General features: G+C 37.1%; 1 pseudogene; it reads right to left on the bottom strand.

Moving 5' to 3' along the window:
* Positions 1 to 13,896: 13,896 nt before the first annotated feature.
* Positions 13,897 to 14,415, bottom strand: LOC102859765 (annotated as a pseudogene).
* Positions 14,416 to 16,063: the final 1,648 nt, after the last annotated feature.

Genomic DNA, 16,063 nt, shown 5'->3' with positions numbered 1-16,063 from the left:
AATGAAGTGTCTGTTCATATCCTGTGCCCATTTTGCAACTGGGTTGTTTACCTTTATCTTGTTGTGATGTTTGAGTATTTTATAAATTCTAGATACAACTCTCTTATCAGGCATGGCATTACCAAATATTTTTCCCAGTCTGTGGGGTAAAAATGACAATACTACCAAAGCCAAGTTACATTATCAGTGCAATCCCAATACAAATACCAATGTCATCTTTAATGAGATGGGCAAGGCAATCTCCAATTTCATTTGGAATGGGGGAAAAAAACCCACAAAAACCCAAACAAACCCCAAATAAGCAAAGCACTCCTTAAAAGAAGAAACAAGGTAGGAAGCATCTCACTCCCTAATTTCAAATCCTCCTACACTCCTGTGATGGTCAAGACAGCATGGTACTTGTATAACGACAGACACAGATCAAGTCCATCTACCTATGGTCAACTTATATTTGATAAGGAGATGAAATCAGTCAAGTGGGGAAAATGACACCATTTTAACAAATGGTGTTGGCAAAATTGGAAAACTAGCTGCAGAAAACTCAAGCAAGACCCACACCTTATATCATCCACAAAAACCAACTCCAAGTGAATCTAGGACCTAGGACTAAAATCAAGGACTATAAATTTATTAGAGAAAAGCTTGGAAGAACTCTAGAAGCTGTAATCCACAACATGAAAAATCTTACAAGCATCCTGAAAAAGCTTCAACCAGGAGAGGATAAAATAGATGAATGGGACCTTCTAAAGAATCAAATCCCTATGCACATGCAAAAACTTCTCCAGCAGGATAAAAATATGTCCCTTTTTCTGTAGGATCCTCTGTTCAACTTGGAAATTTTGAGCATCTGCTTCCGTGAGCAAAGTCCAATATAAAGCAAGCAGCGTAGTTGCAGCAGTCCACCCTAGCTCACAGCATGAATTATCTTTTTTTTTTTTCAGTTAATTAGCTTCTAGTCAATTCATCCCCAGCTATCTGTGGTTAGGTTCAAAGGAGCATCAAGCCAGCTGCAAGCCCAAGAGCCACTAGTAAGAGACAGAGAAAAGTCCAAAGGGGATAAGACTAGGGGTCAGAGGCAGGCTAAAGGTGGGCAAAGGATGACATCACAGGGACATAAAGTTTAGTAGCTGGAAGGAGATGATGTAAGCAGAATAGATCCTGTGGATACCTGAAAAGATTCTACTTTTAGCAAGTTTATCTCGAGAGCAGATCTTCCTGTTTAGTACTTCATATCAATTATTGGTCAAAGATTTTATCTGATTGTTACCACCTAGTTGACAGAACTGTGGTGGTAGTTATAATGTACTAAAGAAAATGTGTTATTGTAAAAAAATTCCATAAGTTGGCCTAAGAGAAAAAGTTATATTAGATAAAGATTGCATTGTGAATTGAATATTGGCAAAATATTTTCATTTTTCTTTCTTATCATGGAATCTTTCACCTTATTTTTTTCTTTTTCCTCCTTGGGTTTCCCTTCTAACAGACCTGCATAAAGTGATTTTCTTTAATGCGAGGAGAATAGAGGTAATTTCAAAGTAGAGTGGATGACTTCAAAAACATGTATTTTCCTCCTTTGATACTTTTTTAAAATTTTCTTCTTTATGAAAGATTTCCATTTTGAAAAGGCATTTCAATTACACATGTACATAGTCACAGAAATCTCACAAGTAGTAGAATCAAATCTACAAATGTTATTATTACATATATAATTTGATTTTTAAAAATTGTTCAGTTAAATATTGTCTTCAATATTAAAATATTTACTACCTTTTCTATCATTTTCTTCACAAGAACCTTGGAAATTATTTAGTTTGATTTATTTTAGAAAAAACTTTTTCATTCTGATTTATTTACAAAGTTTGAATACATTATTTTTCACAAAAGATCCTTCTCATTTCCATCACCCCACTCACCCATCAAATTGTGCAACCCTATGATTAACACCTTACACCCTCATCCTCACCCCAATGCTTCCACCATCCCTCCCCCTTAGATCCTTATACTCATTCTACAATAATGGTTTTATACAATATTTGTCCTTGTGAGACTAAGTTATTTCACTCAGTATAATGCTCTCCAGTGCCTCCCAAGTTAGGTAGTAATTTACAAAAACATTATTACTGCATGATGTGTAGTATTCTATTGTATGAATGTACCACAACTTCTTAATCCATTCGATTGTGGTTGGACATCTGGGCTGTTTCTATGTTCTTGTAATGTTGAATAATGCTGCTAGGGATTCTAAGCATCATTCAAGTTCTCCAAGAACATATATTTGCTTGCTTGTATAACCAACATTGGATCTGACATCTTCTTATTCTAAAATATGCTTTCTACCATACTATGCTATTGTGAGTAAATGTTATTAATATAATGATTTTTTAAATCCTTTTGGAACTAAGTTTTAAAAATTATCTGACTTTCAAAATGATTGTGACTACCTCTAGAAACATCTGATGGTATATTTTATTTAGATCATAAAAAGGAACTATTGCTTGCATACTTACTAATAGATGACTAGTAATTTTTTTAATAAGAATAATGTATTAAGACATGTATTTAGGAGTCTTTTACTTAACATTCTGGGCCATGGTTCTAGAATTCTAAATGAAATTTGAAATTGTTATTGTTATTAGATGTGATCAAGTCTGTAAACAACAGATCAGAATCTTTCCCTATTCTGCATCATCCTCATGATCTCTGTCATGTTCTAAACCATTGTTACAGTCTCTGTGTCAACACTGCTTCTGAGGAGCCATCCTTTCTTTCGATGACCCACTATCTTTCCCAGCATGTTGCTTTATTTCAAGGACTGACTCATCTTGATAGTATTACTAAAATTATGCTTAATTATGAGCAAAAGCTATCAGTATTACAGCCCATGATTCCTTTACCTGTGGAGCAAGGATTCATGTTACTATTCTTTTTTCGGTAGGATTCCATTGTAAATTCTAATATTAATAAGTTATAATTATTACTCTATCAAGTTATGTCTTTAATTTTGTAAGAGTTCATTTTAAATGTTACTGTTTTATCTTATGAAGTGCATATGTTGCATAATCATCTTATCTTTTGATCTATGAATTACTTCAACAGTCCTTTTCCTAGTGATATTTTTAGCAACGGATCCTATTTTATGATTTTAGTTCATATTTTTAAACATGTAGTTCTATTATTTTATAACATTTAGCTTTTCTATATTATTTTGTTTTAATTATACCTATTGGCAACAACATATTGCTAGGTATTTTTAAATTCAGTTTTAACACCTTTTATTTTGTGTGATTAATGTATTCAGTTATTGTAATCACTATTACATAAGGAATAATTTATGTTCCCTTATTTCTTAGTGTCTTTGTTCTATTTTTATTTTCTATCCTGGCATCTTTCCTGGATTCTATTTGGTACATCTAATTTTCCTTATGTTTAAAAATGTTTGTTACGTGTTTCCTATTTCAATGTATTTTTTTTAATGTCTTGTGTCAATCTCATGCTCCTTTGGCTTTTCCTTTCACATTCTTCCCTTAGCCATTGGTAACTACTTGAATGAAATTTCAAAATCTACTGAGATTCTCACCACTGGGCCCATTGGTAGCAACATGATCTACTGCGAAGAGATTGAGATTGTTAACAATTTCATTTTGTTTGGCTCCACAATCAACACACTTGGTACTAGCAGCCAGAAAATCAGAAGATTAATTTCTTTGGGAATGTCTTCTGTCAGGGACCATTCCGGTGTACTGAAGAGCAACAATGTCAGTCTGAAGACTAAGGTATACCCGATCCAGGCCACAGTCTTCACAATTATTTGCTATGCAACAGAAAATTGAACAATGACTAGAAATGACAGAGAGAGAATTGATTGCTTTGAGCTATTGTACTGAAGAAGAGTATTGAATATACCATGGACTACCAGGAGAACAAACAAATACATCCTGGAGAGGGTGAAACCAGGCTGCTGCTTGGAGGCAAGGATGTTGAAGTTCTATCTGACATACTTTGGGCATATTGGAAAGAGGGACCAGTCCTTGGAGAGGGGTATCATGCTTGGGAGGGTGGAGGGACAGTGTAAGAAAGGAAGACCCTATAATGAAATAGACTGACTCAGTGACTGGAGTAATAGGGGTAAGTGGGTCAGAGACAGTAAGATTGGCTCAGGATAGAGCAGGAGTCAGAGCTGTTGTACATAGGGTTCTAGGAGACACAAGCTACTCACTGGCACATAACAACAACAACAGCAACAACAACAACTGTACTAAAGAAAGCATATGAGTGAGTTGCAAAAAAGAATTTCAATGTGTAGGAATATTAAATTATATTGCTTTTATTTTTATAAAAATGTACTAACATGATGTGGGAAACATTTTGATAGAACTTGGAGGAATCATTGCTAACCCTCAAGGTATATAACATAGTTGATATTTTTTTTACTGTTTCGTTTTCATAAAACATCTATTTGTGACACAGTTAATTTTATAGTATAGTAGGAATGATGCTACCTAAAGTCTGTAAAATATTGTAAAAGCCAAATTAATGTGTTAGATTCAGTATATCATGAAAACAATGGAGTGGGAAGTTCTATGCTCTTTTCCCCCAACAGGAACATTGGAATTAAACAGAAGCTTTGGAAATAAACTTTAACAGAATTCTGAAAAATACTAAACTATTGGTAGCATGTAAATGAATACTGACTCAAGAAAGAGTAAACATTAAAATGATACGGATCTTTTTTGCGCTATATAATTTATCCTTTCTCATTTTTCTCATCAGTTGGTTAGCCAGGGCATGGATAATTTCTTTTACAAAGATTAGTGTGAGACTATTTCATATAAAGTGTAGGTTCACAATGTTCTAAATGTCCAAACTGCTGTGTTACTCCATCATTTCAAACATTAATTATTTCTATTCTCTACAGTCCTCCCACTCCTGTCTAGTTCTTGGGTTCTGTGATCCTCTGGAATTCTAACAGAAACTAAAATTCTGTCAGGAAAATGGCTCACATGGTGAAAGGTGATGTAGGATAATGTACCTCATTGCAAAGACTGATGAACAATGGGCTACGGACCTATAGATTGAGGCTGTCAGTTATTAGTTGTAGGTTCCTGTGTGTGTCTAGGCTGTTACTTGTCAATACATCTGCATCAGTTTAGATACAGTGTGCAGTTCTTGTAAAGGAACAAGCATGAAATTTTCATGAACTTTACACAGGACCTCAGGGTTATAAACCACACCCAGGAGAGCTAAGGATAGTGACTTGGTTAATACCTTCTAGTAGGATGAGGCTTCTATTTCATCCTAAACCTATCTCCCTAACAAAATAACTAACTCATCTTTGAATGAAGTCTTAAGCATGGACCAAGAAGCTAGATTTACAAAATATTAAGCTATGGATGGAAGGATCACATTATTTAATTCATTTGCTACGAGCCATCCCTTGGCTCTTTTAAATCATTGGCCTTTTCATATTAAAAATGTTAACTTTTATTTTACAAACATTTTACAAATAAAGAACAGTCATTAACAATCAGGACTTTATTAGGGTAAAGAAAGTACTGCCTAAAGACAGACATAGAATTTTCTATTTAAGCAGCATTCGGCATCCATCACATACATTCAGGTAAACATAAACCTTAAATATTTTAAATTTATTTCCTTATAATCATTTTTATACAGTATGGATAAATGCATAAACTTTGATACATTTTTTATATCATTAAGTGTGTTTTGTCTTCATTTTTCTGGTCTCTCATAAAATGTAATAGAAGGAAATAAATTCCCTTGCTCTGAGTCTTTCTTCGGATTTCAACATGATGTTAAATTTTCCCCACTGCATGACCCATTTATTCATTATTTTACCTTCAACTATTAATTCTCTTTCCTTCCATTTGTCTTTTTTACTCCCCAGTTTTTCCACTTTGGGAAAGGACAGATTATTCTGGCTGGTGCTTTGCCCTTTCGTTCATTCCCATTGATGTTGGGTAGAGTTATATAGGTACAACGTTGATAGATTGTCTCAACCAATAGACAAAACAGTAGTATTCAGTATTAATTCTAGTTTTACAAGAAGGGGTGAAGATAACAGTCCATCTCATCAGACCCCTGGAAGTTCCTGCATATAGGTTTAAGCATATTGTTATAGTCACTTGCTTAGAAAGCACTTCTTCTTCCACATTCATGGCAGCATCTCAAGTCCTGGGACTGCCTCATTTGATAAGAAAAAAGTAAATCCAGGTGATTTGAGGAAGAATTGTATAGTAGCACAGCATTTTCTTCTATCCTCTCTTGTCCAGATAACTCTGAGAAACCCAAGCATCTATCCAGTAGTGAAACTCCTTTTGTTCCTCTCATGAGTAATGTGAGCAAGCACTTATGAAGGGTGTGTGAACCAGCCATTCATGCACTTATGCCCACTGTTCTGTATAGCATATATTTTAATTGCCGATTCAAAATCTCTACCAAACCATTAGTCTGAGGTTGGAATGCAACATGGTGCATTCAGTTAATATAATGTTTGTTGGCTTTCTGCATTCTGTGGGCTGTAAAGTGTGTTCCTTGGTGTGAGAAAATATAATGTGGTGGTTCAAACTGATAGAGTATATTGTATTCCAATTTCCATCTATTACAGAATATGCAAAGTCCAGTCTAAAGTAAATATCTATTCCTCTGAAGACTCATTTACAGCCCCTTGGTACCACTAGTACCATTGGTCCAACATAAGCTGCTCATCAACTATGTGCTGGCTATTCTTCCCGGGAAATCTATCCCATAGCCGTGTGCAATCTCTGTCTCTTCTGTTTATTGACAGAAGTCTTTATTGACATTCTGTGCCTGGGTAGGTGTAAGAGAATTATATCTAGTTTCAGTCCATCTCTGCATTGCTGCAACTTTCCCATATCTATCTGCTCATTTCATGGACCTAGTTACCTACTTCAGGAGATTGTTCAAACATATATATACCTGCCATTCCCAATCACCTTCTAATCCAGACAGGAAGGTCTTTTGATGAGTTGATGCTTATCATGAGTATATTTTATTGTTCCTGAATGATTTGTTTCTTTACACGTTCATCTTAAGTTTAAAAGATGTAATTCTGTCCAAATGGGATAAGGAGGAACATTTGGTTCAATGCTAAAATCAGTCATTTTAATCCTTACAGTCTTTTCCCTTGTGTGTGCAGCTATCATTGAATAAAAACAAAAACAAAAACAAAGCCCCAAAAATCTTTCTTTATCATTCTGTATTTCTAAATGTACCAAATTAACCAACTCCTTAGAAATTAAAACCATTAATCCTATATCTCATGGACGATTGTTGTCTGGGACAATTTATGACACATAATAACAACTGTGTTAATCCATGGATTTTTTTTTATAATACGACTCAGAAATCAAAAGTTGTTCAGTATTTGTTTCTTACATTTTGCCAAAGTCACATGTTACAAGTATGGATCTTTGCAGTAAATCCTATTTCTGATACCAATTGTCCAAATAGTTTCTTTCACAATGATTGGTACAAGATCAGTACCTCGTAGGTTAATAAATGTCCAAATGGCTATACTACTTCATCATCTCTGACGTTATTCTTATTCTCCTAGTCCTCCTACTGAAGTCTATGTCTATTGGTTCTGGAATTCACTGGGAAGTCTAACAAAAACTCAAAATACTGTCAGGAAAATTGTTCTGTGGATGCTGTAGGCTGATGTATGTAGTCACAGAGACTGAAGAAAAAAGCTTGTAGGCTGAGGTTGTTGGTGTTGATGGTCAGCTGTTGTTTGTAAGTTTCTAGCTAATGCTTGCTGGTTGACAATATTGCTGAATCAGGTTACATACAGTATCTCAAGCTAACATATATTGAACTTACATGATAAATAGGATATCAGGCTACTGGATAAATTGTGTATACTGCACTGAAAACAGATGAGGGAGTGAATAATTTAAAAGCGATGTGTGATAGGGCATTATGGTTATCACAAGAGTCCACAATTAAGGTTGCATAGTGGAATGTACTTGGGGCGGTGGGAGGGGTGGGGGGGGATTGTGTCCCAGGGAGGGAGTGTTTCTTTTGCTTTTGAAAGAGAGGAGCGAACTGGGGGAGGAGGGCTGGGGGTGGGGAGAGAAGTGCAGCAATGAATGAATGGAAATCCAAAATCTCTGTAAATGCTCATTAAAATAATATGGAAAAAAACTAAAGCTTAAGAAGAAAAACAAAAAACCACCCCAAGGAGAACTAAAAGTAGTGATTTGAGTTATATCTTCTAGTAGAATGAAGTTTGTATCCCATGTTAATTCTATCTCCTTAATACATTAAATAACTCATTCGTCAATGAAGTCTTTAATACAGATAAAGAGCCTAGAATAACAAAATAAAAGGCTAAGGATAGAAAGCCTATATTAACTCACTGGACCACAGCATCCTTGAAGACATCAACTCAGGTTTCCAATGTGGAACACTGACTATAAATCTGGAGGGAGAAAAACATGCCCTACTTATAAATGTTTAAATGTTCTATTTTATTGTTTAGCAGTAAGGAATTGCATTGTCAATGCAAAGGTGTTGTTGTTGTTGTTATGTGCTGTAGAGTAGTTTGTGACTCATAGCGACCCTATATACAATAAACCTGCTCAATTCTAAACCAACCTTATTGTCTCTGACACACCTACCCTCATTATCCAAGTCACTGAAACAATCCATCTCAGAGGGTCTTCCTCTCTTGTGCTGTCCCTCCACTTTTCTTCCCACCCTCTCCAAGGACCAGTCCCTCCTTGCGACATGCTCAAAGTATATCAGATGAAACCTCAGAATCCTTGCCTCCAAGAAGCAACCCAGGTTCATCCTTTCCAGGATGAACTTGTTCTCCAGGCAGTCCATGTTCTCAGGTAATTCAATACTCTTCTCCAGCACCACAGCTCAAAGTCTGCAATTCTTATTCTATAATCTGTAATCATTGTCCGGCTTTCTGATGCATAGAAAGTAATTGTGAAGTGTATGGCCTGGATCAGGCTTTCTCTCTATTTCATGGCTGGTGGAACCAAGAGTGTAGATTGTGCAGTCAAGCAAATTAAAGCTATTAACAATCTCAAATCATTTACCATTTATCATAATGCTGCCAATCAGCCCAGTGGTAAAAACCCTGAATCTTCTGCATCAAGCACTTCAGGTCCTCCTCATTTTCAGCAAGCAGGGTGGTGTCATCTGCATAATGCAGGCTGTTGATGAGTCTTCCTCCATTCCTAATGCCACACTCCTTATAGAGCCCAGCCTCTCAGATTATCTCTTCTGCAGATAGATTGAAAAGAAATGGAGATAACACACATCCATGGCATACACCCTTCCTGATTTTGAATCATGAAGAGCTTCCTTGTTCTGTTCTGATGACTGCCTCCTGGTCCAAATATAAGTTTCACATAATTACAGTCAAATGTTCTGGCATCCCCATTCTTCTCAGAGTCAGCCAGTTTGTTATAATCCACACAGTCAAATGCCTTTGCATGGTCAATGAAACACAGATAGACATTCTTCTGGTATTCTCTGCTTTCAGCCAAGATCCATCTAACATCAGCTACAATATCCCTAGTACCACAACCCCTTCTAAACCCAGCCTGGACTTCTGGCAGTTCTCTGCTGATATGCTGTTCCAGTCATTTTTGGTTAAACTTCAGCAGAAACATGCTTGCATGTGATAGCAGTAATATTATTCAGTATTTTTCACTCTTTTGGACGAACGTTTTTGGAAGGGGAACAAATATGGATCTCTACCAATCAGTTTGCCAGGTGGTTGTCTTCCAGTTTTCTTGACATAACTTGGTGAGCACATTCAGGGTAGCATCTGTTTGTCGAAATATGCCAGTTGGTATTCCATCAATTCCTGGGGTCTTGGTTTTTGCCAATTCTTTCGGAGTGTCTTGAACTTCTTCCTTCATCATCACATGAAATTCTTCTGTATTAGACAATTCTTTTGATACAGTGGCTCTGTATACTCCTTCTATCTCTTTAAATGTTTCCTGGATCACTTAATATTCTGCCCAAAACATCCTTAAGTATTGCAACTCAAAGCTTGAATTTTTTTTCTTCAATTTCTTCAGCTTAAGGAATGCTGAGTGAGTTCAGCCCTTTTGATTTTATGACTCTAGCATTTTGCATATTTTATAATTTTTTTGCTTTGTCTTTCCATGATGCCCTTTGAAATTATCTGTTCAGCTCCTTAATTTCTTGAATTCTTTAATTTCCTTTGACTTCTCAGCACTCTAGTGCAATATTCAGAGTCTCGTCTGACATCCATCTTGGTCTTTTCTTCTTCCTCTGACTTTATAATGACCTTTTGCATTCTTCGTGGGTGACATTATTGATATTCTCCCACAGCTCATCTGGTCTTCACTCAATGGTGTTCAAGACCTCAAACTTGTTCCTGAGATGATTTTGAAATTCAAGTGGGACAAATTTTGGTTCCTGTGAATTTAATTTTCTTTAGCCTGAACTTCCTCTTTCCATCACCATTGCCTATTGATCATATGTTGTTTCTTGAAATTCTGCTCTGTGGGCCAATTCTTTATGGTATAGTCATTCTGTAGAATCCTTCCATCTTATTTTAATACTTCTTGAATCATTCAATATTCTGTTCATGTTGTTGTAGTTATGTGCTGTTTAATCACTTGCAACTCATAACAACCCTATATACTACAGCCCTGAAACCTGCTCTATCCTGTGCCTACTTTACCGTCTCTAATACACCTACCCTCATTACCACAAACACTGTATAAATCTATCCTATTGATGTTCTCTCTCTCTTTTTCCATCCCTCCACTCTTTCAAGCATGATGTCTCTCTCCAAGGAGTGATCCTTCCTTGCAATATGCTCAAAGTATGTCAGAAAAAGCCTTAGAATTTTTGCCTTATTCAAAAAGCAGCCTGACCTCTCCATCTCTAGGACAAACCTGTTTGTTATCCTGGCCATCCATGGTATACTTAACACTCTTCTCCAGCACCACAGCTCAAAGGCATCAATTATCTTTCTATTGTCCCTAGTCATTGTCCAGCTCCCTAACACATAGCAAGCAATTGTGAAGACTATAGACTGGATCAGGTGCATCTTAGTCTCCAGACTGACATTGTTGCACTTCAGTACTCTGAAGAGGTCTCTGACAGCCAACTTTTCCAATGAAATTGGTCTCTTGATTTCCTGGCTGCTGGTACCAAGAGTGTAGATTGTGCAGTTAAGCAAACTAAAGCTATGAACAATCTCCATCTCTTCATCGTCTATAAAAATGCTGATATTTGGCCCAGTTATAAGAATCTTTGTTTTCTTGATGTTGTGCTTCAATCCATATTGAAGGCTGCTGCAAGCATTTAGGAAGACTCAATATAGTAAAATTACAATCCTACCAAAAACAAAGTAAAAACAGATATCAAAATCATTTTTCAGAGTTACAAAAGGCAATTGTCAAATTTATTTGGAGAGGAAAGAGATTTCTAATAAGGTAAGCACTTCTAAAAAACAAAAATGAAGTGGGAGTCATAGCACTCCCCAATCTCATAACTTACTGTTACACTGTAATAATCAAAACAACAGAGTACTGTACAATGACAGGCACATAGATCAAATGAACAGAATCAAGAACTCCGAAATTAACTCATCAATCTATGGTCAACTGATATTCAATAAGAAAATGAAAATCTGTCAAATGGAGAAACAACAATGCCTTCAACGAGTAGTGCTGGCAAAACTGCACTGCTGCCTGCAGAAAGCTGAAGTAGGATCCACACCTCATGTATCATACAAAAAACCAAGATGGATCAGAGACCTGGGAGTAAAGCCCAAACCTATAAAGATCATAAGAGTCAAATTGGGGCCAAGCTTAGAAGATCTTGTCTATGGTATAAAGAGGTTGTCAAATTTAGACAGAAATACACAACCAGGAGAGGATAAATCCTTTGTGCATCAAAACCTTTTACAATTGGTTGAAAAAATATTTACTGACCAAATGAAAAATCATTTGTCAATGCCTTCTCAGACAAGGGTCCCATAACAAAAGTTACAGAATCATATAAGATCTCTCAAGAAAAAAAAAGACCAATAACCCAACTATAAAAGACAAGGAAATACTTTTCACACAGGAAGAGTGTCAGATGTCCAACATACACATGAAGAAATGCTCAAAATCACTGGCAAGTAAAGAGATACAAATCAAAACCACAATTTGATACCATTTCACACCAGTAGCAGTGGCAGAATTTAATCAGAAAGCATGTAATATACCTTGGAGAAGCTGTAGAGTATAGAAACTCTAATGTACTGTTCATGGAATTATAAATTGTACAATCACTTTGGAAGACAGTTTGACGTTTCCTCAAAATGCTGAACATAGTAACTCCATATGACATAGATATTCTGCTGTCAGAAATATACTCCAAGGAAATTAAAACTGAGATATAAACGGAGATTTTTATACCAGTTTGAAGCAACATTATTCAAAATATCAAGTATATGGAAACAGCCCTAATGCCCAACCACAATCAAATGGACTGAGAAATTGTGGTGCGTTCACATGGTAGAATACTACGCAGCACTCAGGAACAATGCTTTTGAAAATTACTACGTAACTTGGGAGAGACTGAAGGATATTATGCTGAGTGAACTAACTCAGTGAAGCTTGAACCCGTCTATTTAGTCTTGATAGTTGAATCACAACCTTGACTGCACACCCTTGTTGTTATGTGCTATTGAGTCACCTGTGATTCATAGTGACCCTATCTATGCTTGACAGCCCTAAACCCTTTCAATCCTTGCCAGTCTTATTATTTCTGACACACATACCCCCATTCCCCCAGTCACTGAATCAATTCCTCTCATTGAGGGTTTTCCTCTCTCACGTTGTCCCTTCACTCTCCCAAGCATAATATCCCTCTCCAATGACTGGTCCCTCCTTGCAACATGTCCAAAGCATGTCAAATGAAGCTTCAGTATCTTTACCTTCAAAAAGTAGCCTGGTTTAACCCTCTCTGGACAATGACTAGGGAGGAGAGAAGAAGAATTGATGCCTTTGAGCTGTGGTGATAGAGGAGTATTGAATATATGGATTGCTAAGGGAATGAAATTTACACTCTATATTAGTTTATATAATAAACAAACCTCTGTGTTTTTTTTTGTTTAAAAAAAAACAGCATATACTTTCTTTTTCAAGCACACAATTAACACCAGACTTCTGCAATGCCAGCAGTACTATCCTAGCAATTCTTCTCATACAGAACTGGGCATATCAGAAGGAAATTGTCCCTAGTGAGGTTTCTGATGACCATGACCTAAAATACAGAAGCCCAAAGGTGAGAGAGTTTCATATCCAACAATGTGCCACGTCCAGAAAGCTTATTACTGTGGAACAATGCAGGCTGAATCCACGTAATTCTTCTCGAACACAACTGGCTATGAGTGGAATGAGGCTCTAACTATAAAACATGCAGTTTTAAATGTACTTTGCAGTAATTGGAGAATCTGAGGATGAAAAGTAGAACTCTACAATTTATCTTAAAAGAAAGAGAAAGTTCCAGGAGTTTTTGTGTGAATAACAGAACACATAAACCCAGGCTGAGAAGTCCCGAAGGAAACGGAGGTCACGTTTCATTGCTAGTTGTTCTTTGGTCCTTCATCTTCTAAGCACTTGTCGTATTTTTAAGATACTAGACATTTATTCTGATCACAAATCCAACCCAAGTGTGAAAATGTATTCTCTTAATACTTTCTCCTTGTGTTCCTTTAAATAGGAAAAAAAAAAGTACTAAATGTCTTCCTTATTTGGCCAGAATTATCCCACCTATGATTTTAAAAACAGACTGCAACTTGGTCTTCCAAAATCATTCTTCAATGACAGCTCATTTGTTAACTCCAGGACATGAGTCTTAATCCTATTGATAATGAAAATAGTCTCCAAAAGGTGAGGAAGCTAACTGGGCTCAAGGCAATTGGGAGGGGTTTTCAGCAAACTGAGGACCATTGGGAAACTGTGCAGAAGCAAATCTTGTCAATAAGATACCAGCTCCTTCAATTAAAGCCAGAAGAATGCCACCCATTGCAGCTGACCCAACCATAGCCACCGGTCCATTTCTTGCGTCCAGTATGGCTCCTGTTAAGGCACCACCTGTGATGGAGTTACAGGGATCTTCTTTCCCTCTGATCTGAGCCATACTGCAGTCAATCAGGGAAAAAAACAGACCTCCCCAAACAGCAAAGCTGCCTCCTAACTGTGGAGCCCTGGTTTTAATAGCTGTCAAACTCCCTCACAGTCTGTGGCTGACACCCACAGGAGAATTACATAAACCTTTGATTGCTTGAAAGATGTCACCACCTATGGTGCCCATCATAAAGGCACCACCACAGTCATCCACGAATAACCAGGGGCAAGGCTCTCCTGCGTACTACTGCATCTTGATTCCAGCCGCCACCTCTGTATTGTTTTAATCTCTGTTTTTCTTTCATATAGTTATGTCTAATAGCAATAGAAATCAGATTTACAGACAGGTCTGAGACAAGAATTTATTATTATTTCTTTTTTTAGGTTTGTACTTTTAATTCAGAAATCTGTCCATCTGAACAGGTTCTTGGCCCAGTGAAATTCTGACAGGAAAATAATAATATGGATAGGTTGTTCATTGTCAAAGAAACTTGTTGTTGTTGTTAAGTTGTGATAGTCAATATTTCCAATATTTTTTCTATTTTTAGTGTGTGTGTGTGTGTGTGTGTGTGTGTGTTATATCTTGTCCTTATTTGCTAAATTGAAGCCACGTTGTTTTCTTCTTGCATAGTGGGTCACCTGTTGGTCTGCTAACCATGGCTTGAAATCTCAGATCACTGGTTTGAATTTGCCAGCCACCCCAAGAAAGAAAGATGGACACATTCTGCTTCCATTAAGATTTACAGCTCAGAAGTCACATGAATCAGAACTGACTCAATGACTTTGGATTTGTTCTGTTTTCTTCTTTTTTTCTTATTTGCTTTTGATCCTAAAGACACTATTGTTGCTGTTGTTATGTGCTGTCGAGTCACTTACGACTTACAGTGACCCTATGTACAACAGCCTTAAACTCTGCTCTGTCATGTGCCAATCGCACTGTCTCTGACACTCCTATCCCGATTATCCCAGTCACTGAATCAATCCACCTCATAGAGGGCCTTCCCCTCCTGCGCTGTCCCTCCACCCTCCCAAGCATGATGTCCCTCTCCAAGGACAGTCTCTCCTCACAACATGTCCAAAGTATGTTAGACGGAGCCTCAGAATCCTTGCCTCCAAGGAGCCATCTGGTTTAACCCTTTCCAGAATGAATCTGTTTGTTTTCCTAGCAGTCCATGGTACTCTCAATACTCTTCTCCAGCACCACAGCTCAAAGGCATCAATTCTCCTTCTATCCTCCTTGGTCATTGTCCAACTCTCCGATGCATAACAAGTGATTGCGAAGACCATAGCCTGTATCAGACACACCTTAGTCTCCAGAGAGACACCATTGCTCTTCAGTACTTTGGAGAGGTCCCTAACAGCTGACTTTCCCATGGCAATGTGCCTTTTAATTTCCTGGCCACTGGTGCCAAGAGTGTTGCCTGTGGAGCCAAGCAAATTAAAGCTGTGAACAATTTCAATCTCTTCACCATCCATCCTGATGCTGCCAATTGGTCCAGTGGTGAGAATCTTTGCCTTTTTGACATTGAGCCTCAATCCATATTGGAAGCTGCAATCCTTGACCTCTGAATCAGGTGCTTCAGGTCCTCTTCAGTTTCAGCAAGCAGGTTGTGTTATCTGCATAACGCAGGTTGTTGATAAATCATCCACCAATCTTGACCCCACATTTCTCCTCAGAGAGCCCAGCCTCCCGGAATATCTGTAACTAAGGACACTAGTAAGAAAAAAAATCTTATAAGAACCTTTTACAATAACTATCTCCTGTCACTGCACGTTTGTTGAAATAGCCTCCTTTTTATTGAGTCTGTAGGTAGGACTCTGATACATAATAGAATTTTGTAAAAGCTTTTTTGCTTATTATTGTATAATAGCTTTTATACTAATATTCTCTCTTCCCTTCC

Source organism: Elephantulus edwardii, unplaced genomic scaffold (genome assembly GCF_000299155.1).
Source record: "Elephantulus edwardii isolate Elephantulus edwardi_28Jun2011 unplaced genomic scaffold, EleEdw1.0 scaffold00019, whole genome shotgun sequence".
NCBI classification, from domain to species: Eukaryota; Metazoa; Chordata; class Mammalia; order Macroscelidea; family Macroscelididae; genus Elephantulus; species Elephantulus edwardii.
The sequence above is the reverse complement of the archived record's forward strand: the minus strand, read 5'-3'. Positions and strand labels throughout refer to the sequence as shown.